This window comes from Amblyomma maculatum, chromosome 2 (assembly GCF_055883805.1).
Source record: "Amblyomma maculatum isolate TAMU_Amacu chromosome 2, ASM5588380v1, whole genome shotgun sequence".
NCBI classification, from domain to species: Eukaryota; Metazoa; Arthropoda; class Arachnida; order Ixodida; family Ixodidae; genus Amblyomma; species Amblyomma maculatum.
The window spans coordinates 78414164-78440250 of NC_139345.1; the positions used below are offsets into that span (position 1 = coordinate 78414164).

General features: G+C 45.4%; 1 protein-coding gene across 1 annotated transcript in view; it reads right to left on the reverse strand.

The window, feature by feature from the left end:
- Positions 1-26087, reverse strand: part of Epac (Exchange protein directly activated by cAMP) — a 747880-nt gene that overhangs the window by 452969 nt on the left and 268824 nt on the right. Inside the window, exon 4 of the mRNA XM_084594555.1 lies at positions 1514-1555. The gene's annotated coding sequence lies outside the window, so the exon portion shown is untranslated. The remainder of the gene's footprint in view (positions 1-1513; positions 1556-26087) is intronic.

A 26087-nucleotide genomic window follows, 5' to 3' on the forward strand; every position in this document is an offset into this window, starting at 1 on the left:
AGTTCTGGCTCTTAAATATACCATGCTAAGGCGAACTAGTACGGAATAGTACGTCGAAATTTCTCTTTTCGCATAACTCAGGCTGCCGGTGTTGTAACCGCAAAATCTGCAAAGAACATGATAGTGTGGCAGCCGCTATGCTACGAAGAGGTTGAAGGAGGAGAAAGAGAGAAAATAAACTTTAATTGGTTGACGTATTTGCTTGGGGTTGTTTCGTTAGTCGCGGATTCAAAAGGCTTGGGCTGCTGCCTCTCGGAACCTGGTGAGCACCTTGCGCTGCTCAGAGACACCCGTTTGGGCCAGCTCCGCCTCCCACTCCGTTTATTTGAGTTCTCGAGTTTTACATTTGTGTAACTGTTTCTTTTTTGCATTTTCGGATCATGTGAATAATTTAAGAGACTTCTCCGCATGCGGTACATGTGTTTTTTTTTTTTCGGACAGGGGTTGTGGTACTTTTATACATTTATGGAAGGTTGTGGTACTTTTCTACATTTGGGAAGGTTCTAGCCCGTATGTTCCTCCAGGCTACTGCCTGCTGCCGAAGAAGAAGACCGCAGGGCTCTCTCGCATTGGGGTTTGAGGCCACTCGCATCTAAAGTGAACTAGAATAACACAGACAAATTTTGTACTCCTGGATCGACTGGTCCGAAGTAGAAGCTTTCGTGCTGAGCGATATGAGCTAAATGAAACAGGCCCTTGGAGTATTTTTCCAGCTTATCTGAAGGCATTACTAATAGCCTTGTTCAAAATTCATTTAGCTACATGTTTTTTCCTTATGATACTTTAGTGGTTTAGTGTGACATCCATTGGATAAGGCTGTGCTGCTCGAGGACCGAAACGTTATTCCTTACCTAAGCTTTCAAGGAATTAGCCCTGTCGTGCATTTTTTTTTCTATCCTTAGCTCGAATACATGAAAATGTAACAGGCAGCAATACTGTTTTCGTATATATGGTAGGGCTCAAATATTGCCTCCTGGCTTCTGGTTGCCACATTAAGAAAGCGAGAAAAAATATTCGCTCCGAAGATGCTACAAAGTTAATTATTGGGGTGAAATTTATTAAAACAACAATTACCACTCGCACTTCTGCAACACCAACGAAATGGTAAATATAAATGCGGCACTTTTTTCTTTTTGAGATATGACTAGACTTCGGTGATATTCAATTACCCACCATACCATGCCTTGTTGTGTATTTTGTTGAGTATAGAAATAACAAGCCTTTAATGCAGTCATCAGATTATGCTTTTCCTAATGATAAAAGGGAAACAAAACACTTGAAAATAAATGAATATGTATAGGACGGTATGGCTTAGCTTTTATTCTGGCCATCATTGCTAATATCAGGTCGCGTTTGCGTGTTATTCTTGATGTTTGTTGAAGCTTCACGCAACTGAAGTTAATGAACAACAAAAAAATCCAAGGGCGGGAAACATGCCAATGAACATGCAGCTGAACAAAAAGCGTCCCTAAGAACAAGAATTGCTTTCCCGTAAGAAAAAAGGGGAACTTACCAAGAGCAGAAAACTTCCAGAATACCCGGAATACCCGACCACCTGAAATGAAACGAAGCATAGCACATTTAAGGTGCAGAGACAGGAACTGGGCGTAATAGTTACCGGCAAAATATATATAGGTTGTTAAATTCCATGGACATTTCCGTGATAAAAGATTTAGCAAACACACTTTCCTATTTTGCGCTTGGCGATGTGTCAGAAGGTCCCGAGTTTGTATTCAGTGACTTTGTGCTCATCGAATATAAATTCAGTCATCTCGTAGACAACAGCTAGTAAGCTAATCAGGTGTAATGTTTTTTTTTTCCTAGACATCTCTTTAATTATGCTTAGGATGGCGTTAGCGTTATTTCTAAATTCCGATAAGCACGAGTTCGAGACACTGCATATTAAGGGCGACAAGACTTTCCATCACAGTTCTCCTCTCGTCCCACAAACAAATTCGTCGTTACCATATCTTCCCGAGCTGTTTTTTTTTTCTTGTTTCATTGCTTCATTGCTTGTAAGGCTTTCTTTATTTCTCACCGCTTTACATGTGGTATGTCAAACGTGTCTACAACACTACATTCATTATGAGCACCCTAGTTATTTCGACTAGTCTAGTGATCCCTGTATTATTATTACCCGGCTATTTTAGCTATCACCTCCAGATTTGTAATCACATCGTCGTATTTGCCTTTATGAGTCTACATCTAATTCTGGAGCGATGAAGTTTCGTTTAATCGTTTTTTACACTAGGCCCCTCTTTAGAACTTATATTACACTTTTCCTGCTATACTTCTTTGTCGATATATATTCGCTTCCTTAAAAAGCTGTCACTAACGCTTCCAGAAAACCTTCCCTTACTTCTATGGACCACACCATGAAAGCGTAAGATTACTATTACTTTCTTATCACTGAGATCGTGGTAACGCGATCATCTTTCGTTAAATGAGCGATATTTTTAATTCGACTTCTTCTCCTACGTTTAGCCACTTCTTTCCCCGATGAAACCAAGTGAGTTAATTCGATACCTTAACCTATTTTGTCACTACATTTCCCTTTGACGAGAACCTGTACGCCCAGCACCAGGTGGGAATGCACGTAAAATGTGAAGTCTTATTTCATGGTTAATCTCGTAATTTCGACTGTTCCGAACTCACTTCCGGTTATTCGGTATGGAGACTAAGGTGTTCATCATCCGCAGAGTATTTCATCCTGTGAACTCTGCAATGAATAACGCCTACTTCCCTAGAACCTATCCCTAGCCCCGAACTGCTGGTCTCATCCCTCATTCTTACCTTTCTTGACATTGAAGTCCTCTATCAGGACTGTGTATTTTACTTGTTGCTTTGTTCATCAGTGAATACACGCATTCAATGAACCTTTGCCCTACCGCACCCTCGACAGTAGATGTCGTTACCTTAGTTCTGTACAGCCTCGAATTTGAACCATCGGAAAACTTCATTACTATTACTGCTAACATCTTATTAAATCTGAGTAATGCTCGTATGAGAGAGGCCTTCGCCCTGCAGTGGATATAGTCAGGCTGATGATGATGATGAATGCTTGTAAATATCGCCTGCTATATCCTTACTGGTCATGAACGTCGCACCTTGCTAGTGGCGATCCACAAATGACCTACCTGCCCGCATTTTAACCCTGCATGTGAATCTGTCCTTCTGACCTCACTATGCACTACAGCATTACATTTAGTTCCTACCAATTGCTCGAGCAGCACTACTATGCTAGTTACAGTGGGCGAGGTACTAGCGTCAAATGTTGCCAGATGAAGTTTCCGATGACGGCTTCTGCGAAGAGAGATGTTCTTAGTACCCTGACCAGATACCGTTATAGGCATCACCTCAAACATCTTCCGGCCTGACCGCCGCTTTAGTCAGCCGCTGTATTCGTAAAGCAGATGGTTGCCAGGTACTGCACTATAGCGGCCAAATTCTGTTTTGGTAGTTGGTGGCCCGCCGCACCCTGTGCTTTCTTGCTTACTAAACGGCATTGAAGCACCTACTTTGTCGCCAGAGCCACACTGGGCTACCATTCGAGCATTTCGCGGTGGCCGGGAGAGGTCAATTGTGCGCATGCGCCATTGCTATGCTAGCCGGAGAGGAGCAAGGTGCACCACGCCCTTCATCGCCTCCTCGCCGCACGCTGCTTTGTCGCCCGAACCGCGCGTCTCGTGCGCAGCATTGCGTATAATAGGCGGAAATGAAAGAGGCGGCTGAATCGCAACGTCCGACATGGATGCAGAGAAGAAGAGTCCAGCCGCTCTTAAACTGCGGTATAGACAAGATAACATTAACTCTTCCAGTCCTGAGGTTATCACCTGGCACTTGGCTACTCAACAAAAACAGAAGGAATATAAGGAGGCGAAGAGAGAAGCGGAGACGCCCGAACAGAGAGAGGAACGGCTTGCCAGACGGAGATGCCAGACTGCTGATCGTAATAGACGGCGCAGACGTCAGTAAACGGAAAACAACAGATGCGACACGGTTTCAGAGTGTGTGATTTTGGTGATCTCAACAGTAAACAAGACTCTCTTAGTCAATGTATGAAAGAAAATTTTAACATTTAATTTAGTTTCGGACCGTCATGTACAGACTACACGATGGTGAACTACTATAGACCTTGTATGCCAATGAGACTCTACCAAATCGAAATACAGTATAGAAAAAATAGAGACCGCTACATGCTACTTCAGAGATAATCGGACAGATTCAGTTCTGTCAAGCAAAATCAGTAAAATATGTGTATACACGACATATCTCATAGATAAACATACAGTGACAAGAACAAGCTCAGTCAGGGAAACGCACCTCTCGCTACGTATGTCCTGGTATAGCCGAGCTAAGCCACTGCCAACTGGTTTTATCTAGCGGAGAATTGCGACGCATGAGGATTCGAACAGCAGACTGTTTGCACGCGAGACGGATGTTATACCGCTGAATCACCGCAGTTGCAAACACGGCAGGGTGCGGCAGCGAGTGAGGCGGGCTTGTATTGTTTCGGTATTAAAGCCTGTTTCAATATTGTAGCTTTTATTGAAGCCTGACAAAGAAATGATGGACACGGCCTTATATCTCTCTGTATCAACTACATTTTCAGTGACCAAGTAGATGGATAAGCTGGAAACTGCACGATTATCGCGCTGGCTAGAGCACGGCAATTGAGTTCCACGATGTTTGACTGGATGTTACTTAAGTTTCAGTGCATATGAAAGTGTCATGAACGCTGTAAGCAACGCTGAGCGTCCGAGGGCCTGTACCCTTTAGGCACTAGCCAGTGTCGTTAACGTTAGAAAAGGCTTACAGCAGCACGCTTTTATGCTCAATACTAAATATATTGCAAGGCATAGGCGTACAAGACCATCATCTACGATGCATTGAAGTGCTCACCAGTGTTCGTTAGAATGCGGTTAAGGAGTGCCATGAGCACCGAAAGGGCTGTATCGCTAGGTGTGCTTCAGGAGTTTCTTCAGCGCTGCAGTAACGGATTTTCTCGAAGTATTTTCTCCGATTTCGCTTCTCTAAACCATGATAGCCCAATACGTACTGGTTCTGTAGTTGAGTAGATACTTCATTTGTCCTACTAACCTAATCTACACTCATGACATGCCATTAAATACCCACTTATTTCTAGAGCAGCACAGCTATGCTAGCTTCACTGAATAAAGTTCTAGCGTTAAACGTTCCCACTTTGTTTCCATTGGCGGCCTGTACGGAGTTGGAGATCCTTAGCGCCCTCCGCTCCGCCATAGGTCTGGCCCCCTACATGGGCAGTTGCTCCGCAGCCGCTGGATACAGAAGGGCGAGGGTTAATCAATGCATTTGTGCTGGAGATGTTGTCCACGTAGGACTCCCGGGTGAACAAATCTTGATCTGGTGAACGAGTACATTGCTGTCGATGGTCACCAGGTTCGGGATACACACTCGACCGGACTATGCAATTCCATCGGCAAGAGGATGTTTTTGATCCGCTGTAGAATTGTGCGGCAACAAGATTCGCGTAACTGTTCTCTTGCACCCGAGGCGGATGCTTTACCTCGACGACATTGTTGCCTAAATTATGAACATTAATCAGCGTCTAAATGTCGTTAAGGTGGAGCAATATTTTTCCGTGTCTGCAAAGTTATTCTTAGTACTAACATTTAAGAACTTGAACTCAACTCAGTTGGGTTAATATTAGGAAATTTGGCAGCGATAACGTGAAGCCGACCTCGTAGAAAACAGGAAGAAAGTAAGTTAATGTGCAAGAAATGTCCTCAGTGGAAGTTGCAGGCTGCTGCTGGTGATGATGCTAATTGAGCGTTTCGTTATTTAAACAGTGTTGTATGGCTAGCATAGCCATCGGAATTGAATCGGCCGGCATCCTGACTTTGTTAGCTTCGTCAAATTGCGGTCCAAACTGTTTGACATGCCCGCGACAAAAACAATCCTCTGCACGGACGCTCGATGTCTTTCGCCTATGCCCTGATGTGACTGGTTTATCAGCTTTTTGTTTCACCCCCTTTACCAGCTTTGCATTCAACTGTATGCATCCAATGTGGTTTTGAAACCCACCCAGGTGAACAGAGCTTGGCTTAGCTGGATGCATAACTCCCACCCCACTTGCTGTGAAGCGCTATTGCTCACGGAACCTTTATCAGAGTACTCATATGATTACTTAGTTATCTTTATCAGAGTACTTACGCGATTACTCTCGAAAAAAAAGCAACCATCTGGTACCGCTTGCAGAGAACAGCCCATTTGCTCCTGCCCTTAACAAAACATATGGCGATACAAGATTCTGCAAACCGCCTACCTGATATGAACACTTCGCTAACCGTAGATGGCATTGGTTTTTACGCAGCATTTGAAGTTAGCAGTGGCCTTTACTGCCACGGCAGCGATTAAGGAGTTCGTAAACGCGGCGGCTAAGCGTTTACTGATATTTAAAGAGCAAGAAGAATATACACTTTGGAGCTTAAAATTTGTCCCTGTCAAAGAGGGAAGGTAAATATATGCGCGCATACTTTTTCAATCACTGGTTGACTCAAAGGTCACTACTTAAGCAATCAATAATGCCAACATTAGCTATGCGTCTTAAAAGGCGATATTTATGTCACAGCTATGCGTCTAAAAAGGCGATATTTATGTCACCGCACTGGAGAAGGCACCAAATGGCATTTTGTTCTCCGTATATTGCGTATCGGAGCCCATGTTTACTGGAAAGGTCAATGCAAGGCATGAGCTCATTATTGCTGGAAACCTACTCATTCAGTGGGTAAAAATGTGAATACACTTTCTCGCAAAAACCTTTATGTGTGACTGCATTTATTCTAGCGTTCCTTGCCTCGAATTGCGCCTTTATATCCACTTTTACCTTATCGTTGTATCTATATGCTTCTGTACTAAAGAGTCTACGCATCTTATATAGAGCGCTTACATTCTATAGCTTTTCATAAAATAATTGTTTCCTGCGATAATGGTAACAAGAGAACAAAACTCTTTTTACAGAGAACAAAGAAACCAGTTTAAACCTAAGCGCAGCTCAAACAATGTGCATATTATTACACAAGATATATCGGTTGCCATTGCTGTGCAACATGTCTCCGTAATTCAATCAAAGGAGCAGTCAGTTCTTTTAGCTCATAAAAAGTTGAAGTGCAAAAATTGGGGAAATAATCTGAGCTGATCTATACTAACTTGAGCCTACCACTGGCTCTCGGGGTTCTGATGCAGGTATAAGTCGTATGTAGTACCTTTTAATAGAGTGCGCAGCTTCTATAAATATAATTCGTAGCTAACAAAATTTGATCATTGTCTGTCATCTATACGCGAGCTAAAAATTCTAGGAATGACACCTTGAAGTGGCGCATTACTGCGAGTTTGGGAACATGCCGTGGCAATATCTTTGAATGGCGTACCTGTCCTCTACTTCAACACGGCACAATTTTCCGGGCTCACATAAAAATATTTGTTTCTATACGCTGGAGCAAACGAGGCCAGCAAAATCATTGAATCACAGGGAGCCTAGCATCTGCCATCCGTTGGAGAAATGGCAGGCGGTCGAGCAGAGAGGGAAAAGAGATTTTGTTTTCTCGCGAATTCCCTTCCTCAAACTTTTGCTCCCATCTGTGCGTGACCAAGTTCGCGCTACAACATAGTACAGCTTTCCCGCAATAATAGTAGGATGAGAACAAAGCACGCTTTCCAGGCAAGAAAGAAACCTGTTTCATCTAAGCACAGTTCGTAACATTTTGCGCCCTAATTTGCGATTTATAGTACGCAAGCTCTACACCGAATATACCGCATATAAAGTGCAATTTCTGTGAACAGATTTTAACGCAATAGCTTTAGAGGCCTCGCTCTCCCAAAAACGTTTTTGTGCTTTTCAGAAGCTACTCGCGATAATGCATCGCAGTTAGCAATTCGCAAAAAAAGAAAAAGAAAAAAAGAAAGAAAGAAAGAAACCACGCACAAAACGAAGTCTACTACACTTTTAGACTTATTGTACGGGCTCTTCGTCGTTCACTTGCAGTTCTGCCACTATGGAAGTATCCATGATCTATCAACTATTTTATTCAGCGAACAGTGCAGATAAAACTTCCTTGTAATTTCCAGAAACTATGCCGTAGAATCCGCTGTCTCGTGTCCTGCCTACTTCTTGCTGATCATGGCACCGAAGTATGCCATCAGGAGAGTGCACATGGTTTTAAATGCACGTAGACTAATTCTGCCTAGAAGCTCTCGACTGCCTCCTCACCATGACTAAGTTTATGTGCTTGGAGCTTAAAACATTTAGTCTGTAGTCCTTATTAAGCTCTATAACAATAACAGCCACAATGAAAGCTGTAACTATCAACCATCTAGGTCTCGTTGGTTTGCTGAACCACAATAGCATATTACGCTTTCGATATTTGATTCTTCAACATCGCATCTGCTCAATATCTCCTTCTAACCTTACTACGTAAGGCCTATTGCCCGTACCCCATTAAACACAGGCTAGTCATCAAACAGAACTACTAATCTAGCCTGATTGCACTACGTTCTGACCAAGGTGTTAAGTGTGACAACAAAATAATTCAGATCACAATCTGCGGTGTTTAGCGTCCTATGTGGGACGTTAACTTGGGATATGACTTGGGATATGAGACACTTGGGATATGACTTGATTTGAAACACTTGGGATATGAGAGACAACGTAGTGAAGGTCAGAGGTCAGAGGGCTCCTGATATCGTTCCGCCACTATCAAAATGAAGCGCCCCTGCCGGGAATGAATATGTACAAATAGGTAGGGCTATCTAAAGAGTAATGCGGAGGAAGCTATCTGTGAGCGGTGGCACCTGAGTTTTGTTGCTGACTAATAAGTTGCCGAGACGTTTTGTAATATTTATTTCGTCTCTCTCGTTATAGATCGGCAGGTTGCTTTAATATAAGGTTTGTTAGGTCACATCCAGCTATAGTTACCTGGCAAGATTGTAACCACGTTATACTATTTCTATACCACGTTCGAAGTTGTAGTTGCTTGTGAAACCTTTTGAAATCAAACTAGCGCACTTGAAAACAAAGACACAGGAAGAGAACGACAACACAGCGCTGCTTGAAATAAAACTAGCGCACTTCAAAACAAAGACACAGGAAGAGAACGACAACACAGCGCTGCGCTAAGTGCGCTAGTTTGATTTCAAGTTGATTTACCAACTAGCCCGTTCTTCCGCCCTTGCAAGTTACATTTCTAGTTCCTCGGGCCCTTTTATGTGTTTCTCTTCAGCGCTGTGTTGTCGTTCTCTTCCTGTGTCTTTGTTTTGAAGTGCGCTATTTTGATTTCAAGATGATTTGCCAACTAGCCCGTTCTTCCACCCTTGTGAAACCTTATCCTGAAAGTTATTCGCTACCTCTTTAATGTGTGCGAGCGAGATTGGCAGCAACACGATATTTATCGGCTACCGTGTGTGCCTACTGCTATCGCCTGTCCCGTGTGCAGTTCATTAGCGAGCGCTGTTCAGCCAAATAGATATTCACAACTTCAATCTAGTGTTTTCGTTTACTGTCAACAGCATCTCCCGGTCGGCTGACAGCCAATCAGGGTACAAAAGGATTCCCGAATAATCTTCGGAAATGTTATTGTTTGTTCACACAAACATTAAATCACTGGGCAGAATGCATTGCACCGTTTATGTCGACGCATATTTGTATCATTGGCAATGTGCGAGCATGTGCCAAAAAAAAAAAAAAAACAAACAAACGAGAACGTTTGTTTATAAACTGTTGTTTGTCTTTCGTGAGCTGTGTAAGGCAACATTTGTATGCAATGAAATGGCTCCTCTGAGCCTCAGATAACTACCTTCGCGATCAGTAGATGCTGTGAACGAAATAATTTTAAACTTTGGTGCAAATCACATGGATGTCACAAAAAATTAGGCACGATAATAACGTTTGAAAATAGAAAATTTTTGTATCACTTTACTTCCGCAAAATTCAGTAGTCGCCAAAAACTAGGATTTTGAGCTCAGAAGAAAAGCGTCGTTGACATAATACAACCGACTTATCCGACTAAAGCCCTGCATTTAGGCACATAAAATGAAAAATGAACTGAAGAAGAAAATATTACTATAATACACCATTCTTGAATAAATATACAAAACTATTTGCCTAATGATATCGGCTCGAATGATAAATGTATTTCTGAAGCTTTCAAAAGCCTGCAATACGGTCTTAGGGGCATAATTGAGTAGTCGATGGAGGAAGCCTTCTGGAACACTGCGTTAAGCACGCATCTCTTGTGTTGCGATATGGTTCCAAGATTATTTAGTAATAAAATACAGCTCTGTTAGTCATGCGCGGGGCTCAAATGAATTACGGTTCAGGAAAAAGCATAGAACTTTGTCCCACTAATGTATTCTGGAATTTTGATGTCAGGATCCGTTCGCTTGGGCGGATCCTTGGGAAACGTACTAATTTTGCGAAATCCCCCAAATAACCTTTTCAGACTCGGTTTACTTCGATGAGAGTGAGGCACCTTTTATTCAATTCTCTTTTTCATTTTCGTAAACTGTTCTCCTCGCTGATACCATCTAAAGACGAATCTTGCCAATCTATTCTCTGCGCCAGGTCCCAAATAAAACGCGCATACTCTAGAATCGCTCTAAAGAAGAAAAATATTTTTTGTTAGATTTTGTTGTAGTGAATAACGGTTCCGATGGTTCTGAAAACGAGATATTCTGTCCATTTGAAAGGCAAATGGCACACTGCACGATAGGCTGCAGAAATTTTAGAGACTCAGATTTACGATGGGATGCGAGTGGTTTTAGGTTTATTGAAAGCAAAGTGGAAAAGTAGCAGCGCTAAATAAACCTTACAACTTTTCGTTGTACAGATTTGCTTAGATCAATTTCTGGGTGTTACATACTGCCTCCCAGTGAGTGCGAGAAGTCGAATAAATTCACTACTTTTAAGTTTGTTGATTACGGCCCCGAAACAAAATAACATCACTGCAAGTTATGAACTAACGTTCAGTGGTTTGAGAAACATCGCAGAGACGTGAGTTGAAGAACGGTATTCAAATCACCAAGCGCTTTCGAAATCTTAATGGTATACAGTAGATAGCGTACTGGACCGATAGTCCTCTAAATATGTCGATCTCTATGAATTCTTCCGGGCATAGATAAAATTAAATATTTTGTGACCGCCTGGAGTACAACTTCGATAAATAAACTGGTTGTGAAAACCTCAGTTAGATCAGAGTCGAAGAGGACCTTACATATGAAGTAGAATTCTGACATGGCGTTAGGACAGCGATCCATTGCTTGTAGCATATAATCAATGTCGTTCCTCAGTTCTTCTAACGGTAAAGAGCGGCTTATTACCAAGCCATCATCTTCTGAATAAGACTTCTCAAGGTAGTCGAAGTACACAATCATCAGCAGCCGTTGCCAGCCAGGCAGTTTGCGGCAATTGAATTTCTACATAATTTAATTCGTCCATGTTGGCAATGCCCCGCTACAATTAATTTCTCGTATTTGCTCGGAAATCGAATGACGGCGCCTATCAAGCTACGTTTAACGCATCGGTTGCTAAGAATGCAAGCTGCAACGGTGCGCGCGACGAAATGCGGGCGGCCATGTAGCGCACCGCGGCAGACTCTTGAATCTGGCGCTTCACTTCAGAGATTTCTTCTTACAAGCCAGGAACAATCCCAGTCGAAAAAATCTACAGAAATATTTTCTGTTGTTACGACAGAATTTTTGTGCAGTTTTAGACAGGCAACCTATTGTGACAACGCAACTTTTTGTAGTAACATTAGAGTTTTCTGCACTCACAGGAGAAAAGTACTAAAGAACGATCAACAACGAAAAGCTAATACACAAAAAAACTACAAAACTACAGAAAAGTACTACGGAGCTAAAGAAAGAACTGACGTTTACGACAGAGCTACAGAATATCTTTTCGTATGTTTGACATGGTTCTGTAGTTTTTTCTTCACTGGAATATGATCAATGAGGTGGAAGTCAAATTTATTTCACCACCAACGTTCACTGACACAGGTGTGATGTTGAAAGCAGAGGAGGGGCGAACAACAAGCGTACACAGGCTTGACAACGACCTGCACCTTCTTCGCAGGTTGCCTAGTAAAACAGAGCCGAAATGGTAAAAACGTGCATGCAAGTTAATAGAGTGTTTTCGGTAACTGCTGCTCTCTACCTCTCGTTTTTTTTTTTTTTTTTTTTTTTTTTTGCATTAGGAACTTGAGAAACTGATTTGACAGCCCCGTTTTAGACGTACTGTTTAATCAACTTCTAAGGTACGTGTAAATGCATGCTCTTGTATGACTGAAAATGAGACTGGAAAACTAGATTTACGTCTTCTCTAAAATCTACATCTCCAATAAGCTTAGCATTGAGCTTCCAAAGAGTGCCTCTCCTTTGAGACTCTAAAATCTACATCATCAATAAGCTTAGCATTGAGCTTCGAAAGAGCGCATCTCCTTTGAGACTCGAAACGGCTGAGCTAATCAGTCGTCCCGATAGCCAGGCTGCCGTCAGAGAAAGACAGTATATTAGCGCTACACGGAATGTGTCGAGTAAAACCGAAGAAAGGCGTATCCGGCACCAACGCGCAGTAGAATTCACCTTGTCGCGCCGGTCTTCAGCAGTGCTTGCACAGTGAATAGTAGGCCTCGTTTTCCAGGCATGCAAGACAGCGGTGTATACCTTTCATTACAGCTTTTGTTCGCTTCAGAAAGAACAATTGGATTACACCCACTATGCAAGTCTCCCAAAAAACAACGCGGCAATGCGTGCAGCCTTTCATACCAGTTTGGAAAAGACCTCTCAGTGTCGCACAAACATTCACTTGATGCTTTAGGCTGAAAAGGAACAATGTCTGTAACAAACGTACGGGGCAGACACCACCTTTGCCATACACTTATATAACTGCCGTGCTGTCGTTGTAAGGCCAACTCCTCTAATACTAATACTAATACTAATAGTAAACCATCGGCGTAGAATTAGTATAAGCAGTAGTAGTAGTATAGTGCGATACATCAGCAATTGCTAACTACGGGCAGTGGCCAGCGGCATGTATATTACTCCGCTGAGCAGTAAACTGGATCAGTTTTAAAACAAGCCGGAGGCATCAAAATTATTAAACTTTTAATTTGGTCTGATAGCTAGCTTTTATTTAGGCAATCAGAAAAGCCTTGACAATGGTCTCGTTTCTGGCACAGAGGAATTGCGTGTGGCATTTACTGCAGACCAAGGTTGCATCCGACTATAATAGCAATCGACACCGCGTTTCAGAAATTATCGGGGGCTGCGCAAAAAATAGTATCATACTGATTTTGGATCTAGTGATTGATTGATTGGTGTGCGATAGGTGATGAAGATTTAATGAAATAAGTGCAATTATTAATTATTTGATGAATTGAAGAAATGAAAAAAATAGAAAATGGAGGTTTCAAAGGTGTCAAGATTCTCAATGAAAACCCAATACTTGATAATGTTAATTAAGAAAGCCTAGAATGTATATTTGGACAATTAATTATTTGAAATATTTAACAAACTGAAAAATTGGAAAACGTTGCATGCAATGTGTCAAAATGCTCAGAATAAAAAGGCAATGCTTGATGATGCTAATAAAGGAAATTTAGAGACTCTGTAATTATCTCAAAAATTAAGATAATCTAAAATGTGGGAAATTGAAAAATGGGCAAAACGTTTCCACCGTCTTCAGCACTGTAGAGACGTACGCCCAACGAGGTCCCAATGCAATAACGGTTGAATACCAGTTTAACCCAAAGGCCGACGGGAAGGGGCGGTACACGGTACGCTCGGCTGAGTGGCATCTGAGCAGTACTTAGGTTCAAGGCCATCGATCCCTTTCTAAAAACTTCAAAAAACAGCATTTCCAATGTAGTCTCCGTTCCAGAAGCAGTGACAATAAGAGCTCCCATGTGCGTTTTTTCCAATCCCGCATGAAGTTTCCTATTTTCCGCTAAGCGGCGCTGCTCGACCGGAAACTGTTGGACAGTGCTATTAGGCTTACGCGATCATGCTGCAGAAAAGTTTCTGAAAAAAAAAAAAAAAAGCTGGAAAAATCATCGTGCATGAAAGAAGGTTATTCGTATTAAAATATACAAACGCGCTACAACAAATGAGATAATCTTTTTATTTTCATTTTTATTCTGCCCTCTAAGAGAAGGAGCCGATCCCAACTCCGAAAATGCAAGGTTTCGTAATGCGTTGCTAGTGTCTAGGAGATACAATCCATCTGGCCAAAGAACTTAGTAAGCTGTAGGAGCTGGTACGATTTGGAGTGCATCAGCAGCAAGAGAAAAAGCAATAGAGAGCTCAGCCGAAGGGAGACTTTCATAAGTGCTTCCTTCCAGCAAGATACGACCTAGAGAGCTGAAGCCATACCGCGCTGCTGACGATAACGGAGACATAGCTCATGCGTTACAAGACTCGTAAAATTTTCAGCGCCGCTGCAGCACTGCCGGCGGTCTACGGAATTCGAGGAGCCGTGCGCCGCCGTTCCTATGCTGACTCCGCTTTCTCCGGTATCTCATTTTCCAGTCCCTTATTTGCGTCGCTCATCGACGTCCCTCGTCAGCAGAATAGCAGCGATGACCGAGTTCAAGAGAAACGAGACATTTCTTCCAGCTCGCGTTATTGAGTTTTCAGATAGGTAAAGGAACTTTTTGGTTTGTTAATCTGCTTGGCACGGCAACCGATTAAAGTAACAGAATAGCATAAAAGTTACATTAAAATGCCAACGAGAGAGAACGTAATGAAAAACAACGGTGAAAAATTACGTCCTTGCTTTTCTACACACCCTAGTTATTTGGTGGTTAGGCTACAACATTTAGTAAAAACTCAAAATCTGCTTGACATGACATCCGAATGAGATAAGAAAGTGAGATAAAATTTGCTGAAAGCGCCCGCGGGACAGAAAGCAGCGAAAATCATCATTAAAAATTGAGTGCTTACATTTGTGAACACCCTCGTGGTTTGGTAGTTGGCCGATAGCGTTTGGTGTCAAAATATGCTCGCTATGACAGCTAAGTAAGACAACTTAATGCCATAAATGTCAGAAAAAAAAAGCAATGGGAGAGAAAGTATTAAAAAACAAAAAAATTGTGTTTCCACTTTCCTGCACACCCTTGTGATTTGGTGGTTGGACCTCAGCACTTAGTAAAAAAGCGAAAATCAGCGTTGCTACACTTGAGACTTCGTCTGTACGCAAAATACGCATAAGCTTTGGGTTTAGAACACAGCCTTGGGTTGTTGCGTAGTTATTCAGCGTGTTATACATAAATATTTTATTCTGTGACTTCCAAAGGTTTTTCGGGCGGGACAATGAGCAGTTCTGCGGCCATTGTTCGGTCATCGTCCGTTGCCGCAGTTGCAGCAGTTTTCAGAGATTGTTTCGAAGCGGCACAAAGCTTTTATGCTTGCTTTAAGTAAAACTCTAAAAGCAAAAAGCAGACAGTAAACTGTGGGAGATGTTTATCACTGCTGGTAATGGGAAAATATTAAAGTATTTCATCTTTTTAGGATTTCTTCAAAGGTTAATTTCCAAACAATGGTAAAAACGCGAGGATAACAATCTGCGAAATAAACAGATGAAGTAAATAAACAAGACCAGGCTCAGCCAAACACAAAAGCAGAAAGTGAGTTGGGAGCGAAGCACAGCTTACTAGAGGAAAGCACGCAGCCCACAGCCTCGCCACTCCAGCTCCGAAAACTTCGTTCCGGAAGTTGGCTTGTCTGGTCACCCACCTAGCAAGGTGGTACTCTGCAAGGCACGTCACGCCAAGGTAGAGTAATATATGGGATCAAAGGAGAGGGACGGACAATAAAAGCGTAGAGCGAGCAGGGGCGAAGGGGAGCCATAAAGCCAGATTAGGAGTAGCGCGCACGGGTCGGCGGTGCGGCCCCGGTGTGCTCTTTGTCAATTGAGATCGCGACCACAGCGCGAGCCGGGTCATCGCGCCACTGTGGGCTTTGGCACCAAGAACGGCACTCTTGGGGACGGCGGTAGTGTGAAGCCGAGATAGCAAAGTTCTTTGTTGATGCACGCCGCCTGGGAAGCGAGTGGTGCGTTTTCATCACCCCCCGAGTCACTTCATCGGGAAAAGAACTGGCCGACCTGACTCTACCTTGAGAAGTTACAAATTGGAGTATTCGGAAAAGAGTATAGAACAAATTGGGGTATAAACACAGGCTTCTATCGCTTTCCTGAAACGTGGTGAGGCACAGGGGCACGCGTAAACAGATGCGATGATTTGTTTTGCGGCACCTTTTAGAGCAAAATGTTTTTATAATTTATTCCCTAATTTTTAAATCATTTCCGCCAAACCTGGGAGATGGAATAATTAATTGTTACATATTTTCTTTTGGAATTTACTGCGAAATATGATTTTATATGTACAGCATTCTCATTTCACCAAAATTCGTCGTAAAATAAAACCAGGAAGACAGACAGGCGTTGACTAAAGGTATAATGGCAAATGTAGATGACTTCGCTAAAAAGGTAGTTCTCGCATTTCTTTTCGTTCTCATGGCTGGAGGTTACTCAAGAAGATCGAGTCTGAGGCAAGGAAGCGTTCTATCAAAATCACTTTTGAACACGGTACTTCGACATTTCGAAATGAACCCCGAAATAAGTGGAACAGGAGGTTGCGGAGGAAAAACTCCGCAACTCATAACTGGCAATGGGCAATGGGTGGGTAGGAAAGAAACTCAGGAAGTGGAAAAGAGTAATGAAAGACATAAAGGAAAATTCTGCGTGTTGTTTCCGCACGTATCATTTCCAATGGTATTTTGGAGACAAAGCTAACTGTTGCTTTTATATAATGTCTTCTTAGCAAAGTACATTCGAGTGTTGAAGGCTGGCTGAAAAATTAGCCTTGCAGCTATATATAACCACGCATTGACAGCTGAGGCCCCGTAGCTCTCAGTCCATTGAGTAATAAAGTGGCGGTGCACATCTTCAGCGAGACAGTTCAGAAAGCCAGCCACTAGGCAAGACAGAGCGAAGAAAGGACAATCGTTCTGCGCATTACGCGAAAATTGGGTTGCCCACTCTCGCCATGTTTCGATCAGAGCAGAAACAGGAGCGCAGAGCTTTATCGACCCCGGATTCGGCACCTGGCACCGTCTCCGCTGACGACGGTGGTGGTGCTCGAGAGAGAGAGAGAGAAAAAAAAGGGAGACAGCAGAACATCGCTCTCTCTGTTGCCTTGCGGCTTCACTCCTTGTGTTCAGCCATGAACTCGCATACCGCTCGACGCTGCTTCTGACTCTTGCCCCAGGAGTCGTTGCCCGGCTATCTTCGAACGTGTGAAAAAGCTCGAGACGGGCACTATACGGGAGAAGTCGGAGTTGAATTTTTTGTTTGCTGATAGCAGGCGACCCGAGTACAATAAATGATTTTACTGTGAGTGTAGAAATGCGGTTGCTTGCGACACTGGTGCAGGAAAAAGAAAAACAATATTTGTGAATGCAATGCGAGGAGAGTGGCTGAAGTGGTCCTGCTTCTACACTGCATTTCTTAAACATTTTGTCAGGGAAAATGAGTATGGGGAAAAGAATAAGTTTCTCATAGAAGAATTTCCTGTTCATCGCCCTCTTTTGAAAGTTAATGAACAGACAATGTTCTCTTTAACGCTTTATGATAATTATCACTGGTCCGTCTCGCATGCGGAGACTCCTACTTTGCTGACATCACTTCAAGAGGCATTCTGTATTTACATGAGAAAGATTCAATGTTTTCCGGGTCCACTCTACAGGATGTGCTGCTGACAGTAAGAGTGGTACATAAAGTCGCAAAAATGGTCGTGTAGCTCGCTGCGCTAGTAGCATCATTGGAACTGTTCGCCAAGCAGAGGCGGTACGAATCTGAACGTTTCGACATGCCTAAAAATAAAAAAAGTGGCCTCAAATTTAGTTACGCCTGCCAAGTGCGAAGTATGGGCGCAAGAATGTTACGTTTCGTTTCACTTTCGGCGCACGTTTAGGGTTTCAAGTTCAGTGGTCAGGAAAAAATCGGCGAAATCGCAGACTGCGGAGTTTAGGGATCGCGGACTATAAAACTTTCAATCCGCTTAGTGTACCTTGAATAGGGCAATGTAATAGCGGTGTGCTTAGATCCTTTCCCTACGGATCGAAGTTGATAAGACGGCGACATAGAATAGAGAGCGCGAGACAGTGACACTTAAGCACGTGGCGCGGTAGGCTGCGGCGATAGATAATATATATATATATATATATATATATATATATATATATATATATATATATGTATATATATATATATATATATATATATATATATATATATATATATATATATATATAGATGGGTATGATCTGTACTGACTTCCCGCGAGACATTCCAGGTTAATGCCCTAGGTAGGACGAGAAAAAGAAGATGGCTACATACTATTGCCGCGAAACCTTCAAAACAGTATTTATTGATTTTTAACAGCCGCCGGCATACAGGCTTATCACTCTGATTCTGGACCGCGTATCAGTTCCGTAATCTTTGTTTGTTAATGCTCGATGTCGCGAGTCACACCTTTATCAGTTTTGTTGTAGCGCAAGACGCACCGAGATCTGTCTCGAAGGTTCCGGCCACTCGGGTGTCTTTCCACAATGTTCCAGCCCGTGCTGGTAGCTGTTTGCGACGTTGTCTAGATTGTTCTGTGCAGCCTTTAAATTGAGCGTTGCCGAGTGTGACGGGCATTCTTTGTTCGACGATCGACGAGCACGTTTGTTTCTATCGCCGCCGCCGAGTCACTTAGTTCTTTTGCGGGCGCAAGTCAGCCCAAATAAAGGTTTCTTTAGTGCAATCATCGACCCCTTCATTTGTGTCGTCGACCTCGTCACCACTACGTGCCATCTGGTGGAGGTGCTGCCTTTGATCCTTCAAGCGAAGACCCAAGCCGTGTTCCTGTCGCCCTGGAAGACCAGCCTACAGGTCACCGAGCCAGCCGCCGACTTCAAGGCCTACAACCCGAACACGGTCTGCTGCTTGACCCCATTCGATCTCGGAAGGCATCGACGCTGACAATGGCCCAGCCTACAGCACCGGTTGTTTTCGTCCAACCCCGTGAGCCTCCCTGCTTCCATGGACGATCGGATGAAGATGCGGGTGACTGGATGGACCTTTTCGACCGTGTGGCAGAATTCAACGGTTGGAACGACGCTGCGAAACTCAGGCAGGTCTACTTTGTTCTTCAACGACATGCCCGAGTTTGGTTTGAAAATCACGAGACTTCTTTCAAGGATTGGGAGATATTCAAAGCACAGTTCTTGATGGCCTTTACAAGTTCTGTCAGAAAAGAAAGAGCTCAGGCCCTCCTCCAATCAAGAATTCAACTACCAAACGAGCCCGTCCTGGCCTACGTAGAGGAGATGAAACGCCTGTTTCGCCGCGCCGACCCTAACATGACCGAAGATGACAGAGTGAAATTCTTAATGCGAGGCGTTAAAGAGTCGCTTTTTGCGGGGCTTGTCCGGAACCCGCCGAAAACTGTGGAAGAATTTGAGAATGAAGCACCGACCATCGAGAAGACGTTGGATACCCGGATGCGCTACTACGAGCGACCACTTCAACCAAACTACTCATGCCACTACCCCAGCACATCTGCAAGCGGAGAGAACCTTCGGGACCTAATCCGGGAGATCGTGCGAGAGGAGCTCCGCCTAATGTTGCCATCATCGCAACAACCCCAGGTGGCGACGCTCGCGGACGTCGTCCGTGAAGAAGTTCAGCAGGCGCTGGACGTTCCTGAAGCGACGGCTGCGACTGTTCCAGCACAAGAAGCAACAGCGATGAACTACGCTGGTGCATTACGTCGCCCTCCGCCCCGACGTGATGACTTTCCGAGCCCTCGCCGCTACCGTCCTGTTCCTGAAAGCCGCCCCTTGGACCCCGCCCGCCAAGCCTACCAACGACCACCAAGCCCCAGGAAGTGCGACGCCTGGAGGACTGCAAACAACCGGCCATTATGCTTCCACTGCGGTGAGGCCGGCCACATTCTGCGGCACTGCCCGTACCGACGAATCGGTCTCCGCGGATTTGCAGTCGACGCTCCACGACCACGCCCAGGTGAACGACCACAAGAAATTGACAACTATCTGCGTAGCGGTGAGATTGCGCCACCAATCCGTCGATTCAGGTCTCCATCGCCGTACAGGGCCCGCTTTGCGTCGCCAGGCCGTACCTATGATGAGAGTATGCGCGGAAGGTCCCCAAGCCCGCGCAGGGGAAACTAAACAGAGCAACCTTTGGAGGTGAGGTTGCTCAACGGCGAAAAGACGAACATCCTCCGCCGCCGATGACCACTAACGACGACGCAACCATTTCATCGCCGCTCCACACGACGACATCGACGACAACACGACCAGAGTGCAAGCAGACACCGCCGCCCAGCGAAGTAACAACGGTATGCCCCGGCCATGACCTGAAGAAACGACGGAGCCGAGATCGGACACTAAGGCCCACGTGCAATGCGAGGACGCGAACAAGTGACCTTGAAGTTGATATCGACGGTCGCAGAGTCACTGCCCTAGTAGACACCGGAGCTGACTATTCAGTCATCAGCGGACCGTTAGCCTCTCAGCTCAGAAAAGTTACCACCGCTTGGGATGGCCCGCTGATTCGCACCGCAGGTGGCAACCTGATTACTCCATCGGGACGATGCACTGCAAGAATAACCGTAAATGGGCGTACTTACCCCACCAGCTTTGTGGTCTTGCAGCAGTGCTCCTGCAACGTGATTTTAGGCATGGACTTCCTAAATGAACATAGGGCTATCATCGACCTGCGATCCAAGGTCATCAAGCTCTCTGCAGACAAAGCCATTCCTGCTACGACGACGTCGATGCAACACATCGCTCTAAACGTTCTCGATGAAGAATTGACCGTCCCGCCCCGATCAAGCATCGCAGTCTGCGTAGGTAGCGCAAACATCGAAACCGCTGAAAGCATCGTCGAAGGAAATATCCAATTGCTCTTAGAACGAGGTGTCTGTATCGCAAGAGGCATCGCGAAATTCCGGAGAGCTCAAACTCAGGTGCTGGTAACAAACTTCACCGAAGAATACCGGCATCTCAACAAGGGCACGACGATCGCTTTTCTCGACGAATTAGCCGACCTCAAAGATGTATTCGCCCTCCACGACCAAACGCTGGAAGACTCACCAGACCGATTCCGTCAGCCCAAGTTTTACATCAACCCGGCATTGACCCACAGCAGGAAAGACCAGATTCTTAGTCTTCTTCGAAGCTACGGGGAGTGCTTCTCGTCATCATCGAAGGTACGACAAACACCACTGACCAAGCATCGCATTATAACGGACGAACACGCCCGACCTCTGCGCCAAAGCCCTTATCGTGTATCGCCGCGAGAACGCCAGGCCATTCGCGATCAAGTTGAGGAAATGCTACGTGATGACGTAATCCAGCCCTCGAACAGCCCCTGGGCGGCACCAGTCGTTTTGGTCAAGAAGAAAGACAGCACATTTCGCTTCTGCGTTGATTACCGCCGCTTGAATAGCATAACGAAGAAGGATGTCTACCCGCTTCCCCGCATCGACGACACTCTCGACCGACTCTGCAATGCAAGGTACTTCTCATCGATGGACCTAAAGAGCGGATATTGGCAAATTGAGGTCGACGAAAGAGATCGCGAGAAGACCGCATTCATCACACCGGACGGCCTTTATGAGTTCAAGGTGATGCCATTTGGCCTCTGCTCCGCACCAGTCACGTTTCAACGAGTAATGGACACAGTCCTGGCAGGGTTGAAGTGGCAAATTTGTTTGGTATATTTGGACGACGTTGTTGTCTTCTCGTCCAACTTTGAAGACCACCTAAAACGACTACAGACAGTGTTGGAAGCCATCAAGTCATCGGGACTAACGCTAAAAGCAGAGAAGTGTCACTTCGCCTACGAAGAACTCCGGTTCCTAGGTCACATCGTTAGCAAGGACGGTATTCGCCCAGACCCGGAAAAAAACAGCTGCAATCGCACAATTCCCACCGCCTGCCGACAAGAAAGCTGTGCGCCGATTCCTTGGGCTGTGCGCTTATTATCGACGATTTGTCAGAAACTTTTCGCGGATCGCCGAATCGTTGACGCAGCTTACAAAGGCTGACGTACCTTTTAAATGGGAAGCGCCGCAAGGAGAAGCCTTCGACGAACTCAAGCGCCGCCTGCAATGCCCTCCCGTACTTGGCCACTTTGATGAAAACGCCGAGACCGAAATTCACACCGACTCGAGCAGTGTGGGCCTAGGAGCCGTTCTCGTCCAGAAGAGTGCCGGACAGGAGAAAGTAATCGCCTACGCTAGCAGGTCACTCACAAAAGCCGAAGTCAATTACTCGACGACCGAGAAGGAGTGCCTTGCAATCATCTGGGCCACTTCTAAGTTTCGTCCATACCTATACGGCCGACCATTCAAGGTGGTAAGCGACCATCACGCGCTCTGCTGGCTGGCTAATTTGAAAGATCCTTCCGGCCGCCTTGCCAGATGGAGCCTACGACTTCAAGAATTTGACATGACTGTAGTCTATAAGTCGGGCCGAAAGCATTCCGACGCAGACTGCTTATCCCGCGCTCCCGTCGATGCTCCCCCGAAGGACGATGACGACGACGCCTTTTTGGGACCGGTAAGCGCCAGCAGTTTCGCAGAACAACAGCGATCAGACCCTGAGCTGAAAGCGCTAGCCGATTACTTGGAAGGAAAGACCGCTTCCCCTCCTGGTGTGTTCAGGCGACATTTATCATCCTTCACGTTAAGCAATGACCTCCTCGTGAAGAAGAACTTCGCACCCAACAAGACGCGCAGCTTCTCGTAGTGCCTAAAATCCTTCGGCAAGAAATTCTGCAGGCGTTGCACGATGAGCCCACAGCAGGCCACCTCGGATTTGCGCGCACGTTGCGTCGAATCCAAGAGAAGTATTACTGGCCGCGACTGCCTGCCGAAGTTGCCCACTACGTGAAGACGTGTCGTGAGTGCCAACGACGCAAGACGCCACCGATCAGACCAGCAGGACTACTAAACCCGATTCCGCCCCCAATCCTGCCCTTTCAGCAAATTGGGATGGATCTCCTCGGCCCCTTTCCATCTTCGTGTATGGGTAACAAGTGGATCATCGTGGCCACTGACTACCTTACCCGTTACGCCGAAGCAAGAGCACTACCAAATGGTACCGCGGCAGAAGTCGCCAAATTTTTTGTCGAACAAATTCTCTTGCGACACGGCGCCCCAGGAGTGCTCATCACGGACAGGGGAACGGCGTTTACGGCAGAGTTGACGCAAGCCATCCTGGAATACAGTCACACAAGCCATCGACGAACAACTGCGTACCATCCCCAGACCAATGGCCTCACGGAGCGCCTGAACAAAACGATCGCGGACATGATCGCTATGTACGTCAACGCTGAACACAAGACCTGGGACACCATCTTGCCGTACGTGATCTTCGCGTATAACACGGCAGTCCAGGAGACGACCAGAGCGACCCCGTTTAAGCTTGTGTACGGCAGGGAGCCCACGACGACGCTCGACGCAATGCTGCCGCACGTAACCAGCGAAGACAACCTTGACGTCGCCGCCTACCTGCAGCGTGCAGAGGAAGCCCGACGACTCGCTCGGCTGCGTATTAAAGACCAACAGCGCACAGACAGTCGACGATACAATTTACGACGACGCCATGCAGAGTACAATCCAGGAGACCAAGTGTGGGTTTGGACACCAATTCGCCGTCGCGGATTAAGTGAAAAGTTGTTGCGTCGATATTTTGGGCCATACAAAATCCTTCGCCGCGTCGGACCACTGGACTATGAAGTCATTCCCGACGGAACGTCAGCATCACAACGGCGACGCGCACACCCAGAAATTGTACATGTTGTACGACTGAAGCCATATTACGCGCGTTAAAGAATCTGTGGTGTTTAAACTTTGCAGTGTTTATGTTTAAGTTTCTTTGTTTTGGAACATCGAGGCGATGTTTTTTTTTTAAGGGGGGAGTAATGCCGCGAAACCTTCAAAACAGTATTTATTGATTTTTAACAGCCGCCGGCATACAGGCTTATCACTCTGATTCTGGACCGCGTATCAGTTCCGTAATCTTTGTTTGTTAATGCTCGATGTCGCGAGTCACACCTTTATCAGTTTTGTTGTAGCTCAAGACGCACCGAGATCTGTCTCGAAGGTTCCGGCCACTCGGGTGTCTTTCCACAATGTTCCAGCCCGTGCTGGTAGCTGTTTGCGACGTTGTCTAGATTGTTCTGTGCAGCCTTTAAATTGAGCGTTGCCGAGTGTGACGGGCATTCTTTGTTCGACGATCGACGAGCACGTTTGTTTCTATCGCCGCCGCCGAGTCACTTAGTTCTTTTGCGGGCGCAAGTCAGCCCAAATAAAGGTTTCTTTAGTGCAATCATCGACCCCTTCATTTGTGTCGTCGACCTCGTCACCACTACGTGACACTATGATAGAGGCATTGAACAATGTTAGAGGGGGAGCCTCAGTTCGGAAGCCGAGCCAAAGTTTCGCTGAGTGGACTTGTCTTCGTCTAGGATCAGAGGAAGTAAGAATAGCGAAAGCCAGTTTACAGCACTGTTTTCACTAACTGCATCGGTATTGTCATTACTGCTATCATCATCATCACTGTCGATATTGTCATCACTATCAACTAAATGCGGGGCGCTTAGATCTGTTCCCTACGGGTCGAAGTTGATAAGACGGCGACATAGACACCCATACCTTTTCAAAAAAGGTATGGGTGTCAGCGAACGAGAGCAGGTCGGCAAGTTATGCTATAGTTAGGCAGCAAAAGTGGGGATGCAAGTAAGGTAGGATGAGGAAGAGAGGACAAGGAGGCAAGAGAGTAGCGAATCTTAATGGAGGCACGGAGCGACCACCACCTCATTGGAGCCTCTTGTAAATATTAGCTCACCCCACGCCCCTTTGCTGCCAACGCACGCGGAAAGCGAAACGCGCAAGTGTGCTGCTCGATGTTAGGTCATGGTAAACACGCGCAAAGGGCCGAAATTACTAAGGCGAACGCCTTACTAGCCCCACCATTAGGGTAAAGTTAGAAAAGATAAGTTATGCTGCATTTTATTGTCATCCTTAGTTCAAAATGTTCCATGCAAAGTTAGCAGGGCCGTGCGAAAAGTCCACCTAAGTTGTTTTCTTAAAGATGAACTGTACACCGCTAATTTTTAAAGCAAAAACAAATTTACTACGTTCATAACTTTTGACGGGAATATGCTTTTCTTCGTCGGCGATGGTTCCACATGAGCGCGGCCAGATTGTTTGCTTGGTATTTTGCGGCTGCGTGAACGCCAACCACGCAGTGAGCGTTTCTCGGCACATGAGGGATAATTGCTTGTTGTCCAACAAAGCTTCTTGCTCCGTATGCGTGGTCTTAGCCGCAAGGAGCATTACTGTTCTTCCGCCGCTCGTGTTCTCGGCGTTGCCGCCTGCGTCTCACGTGCTTCGCTACCGCGTGTTCGCGAACAAAAAGCTTAGTCCCAGTGGTTCTCTTTCACTGTGACTATATTTCAAGCTCGCGTGGCGAAATACTTTCCTCAGTGGCTCATGCTCGAGAACCCGCGTGCACACTGTGGTCACTTGACGCAGGTGTTCAGACAATGCCACTACAGCGAAGAGGCTTATTTTATAATGTTAGAATTCGAAATTGCATGAATACTTTGGAAATGGAGATTCTCAAGGACCTACTGTACAGGAGAAATGGTAAGCTGGGATGCTCAGAGCAGTGTTACAGCGAGGCCGTTTAGGCTCCTTGAAACGAAGCTGGCAGCCGTGTGAACGATAACTAGCAGCTGTAAATCAGCCCCAAAAGACGCGTGACGGTTACAACGTATAAAGAACAATAAATATACAGTAATATCAACTCCTTAGAGCTTTTAAAACCATTTCGTTTTTTTCACTGCTTGTGCGTTCAGCATGTTCCTTCCGGACAATGATAGTAATGCAGCGTATACTACCAGTTGGCTGCAAAAGGTCTGCTATGCATAACGGGACGGAGCTGCACTTCGTCTGTTATCTTTCTCGTCG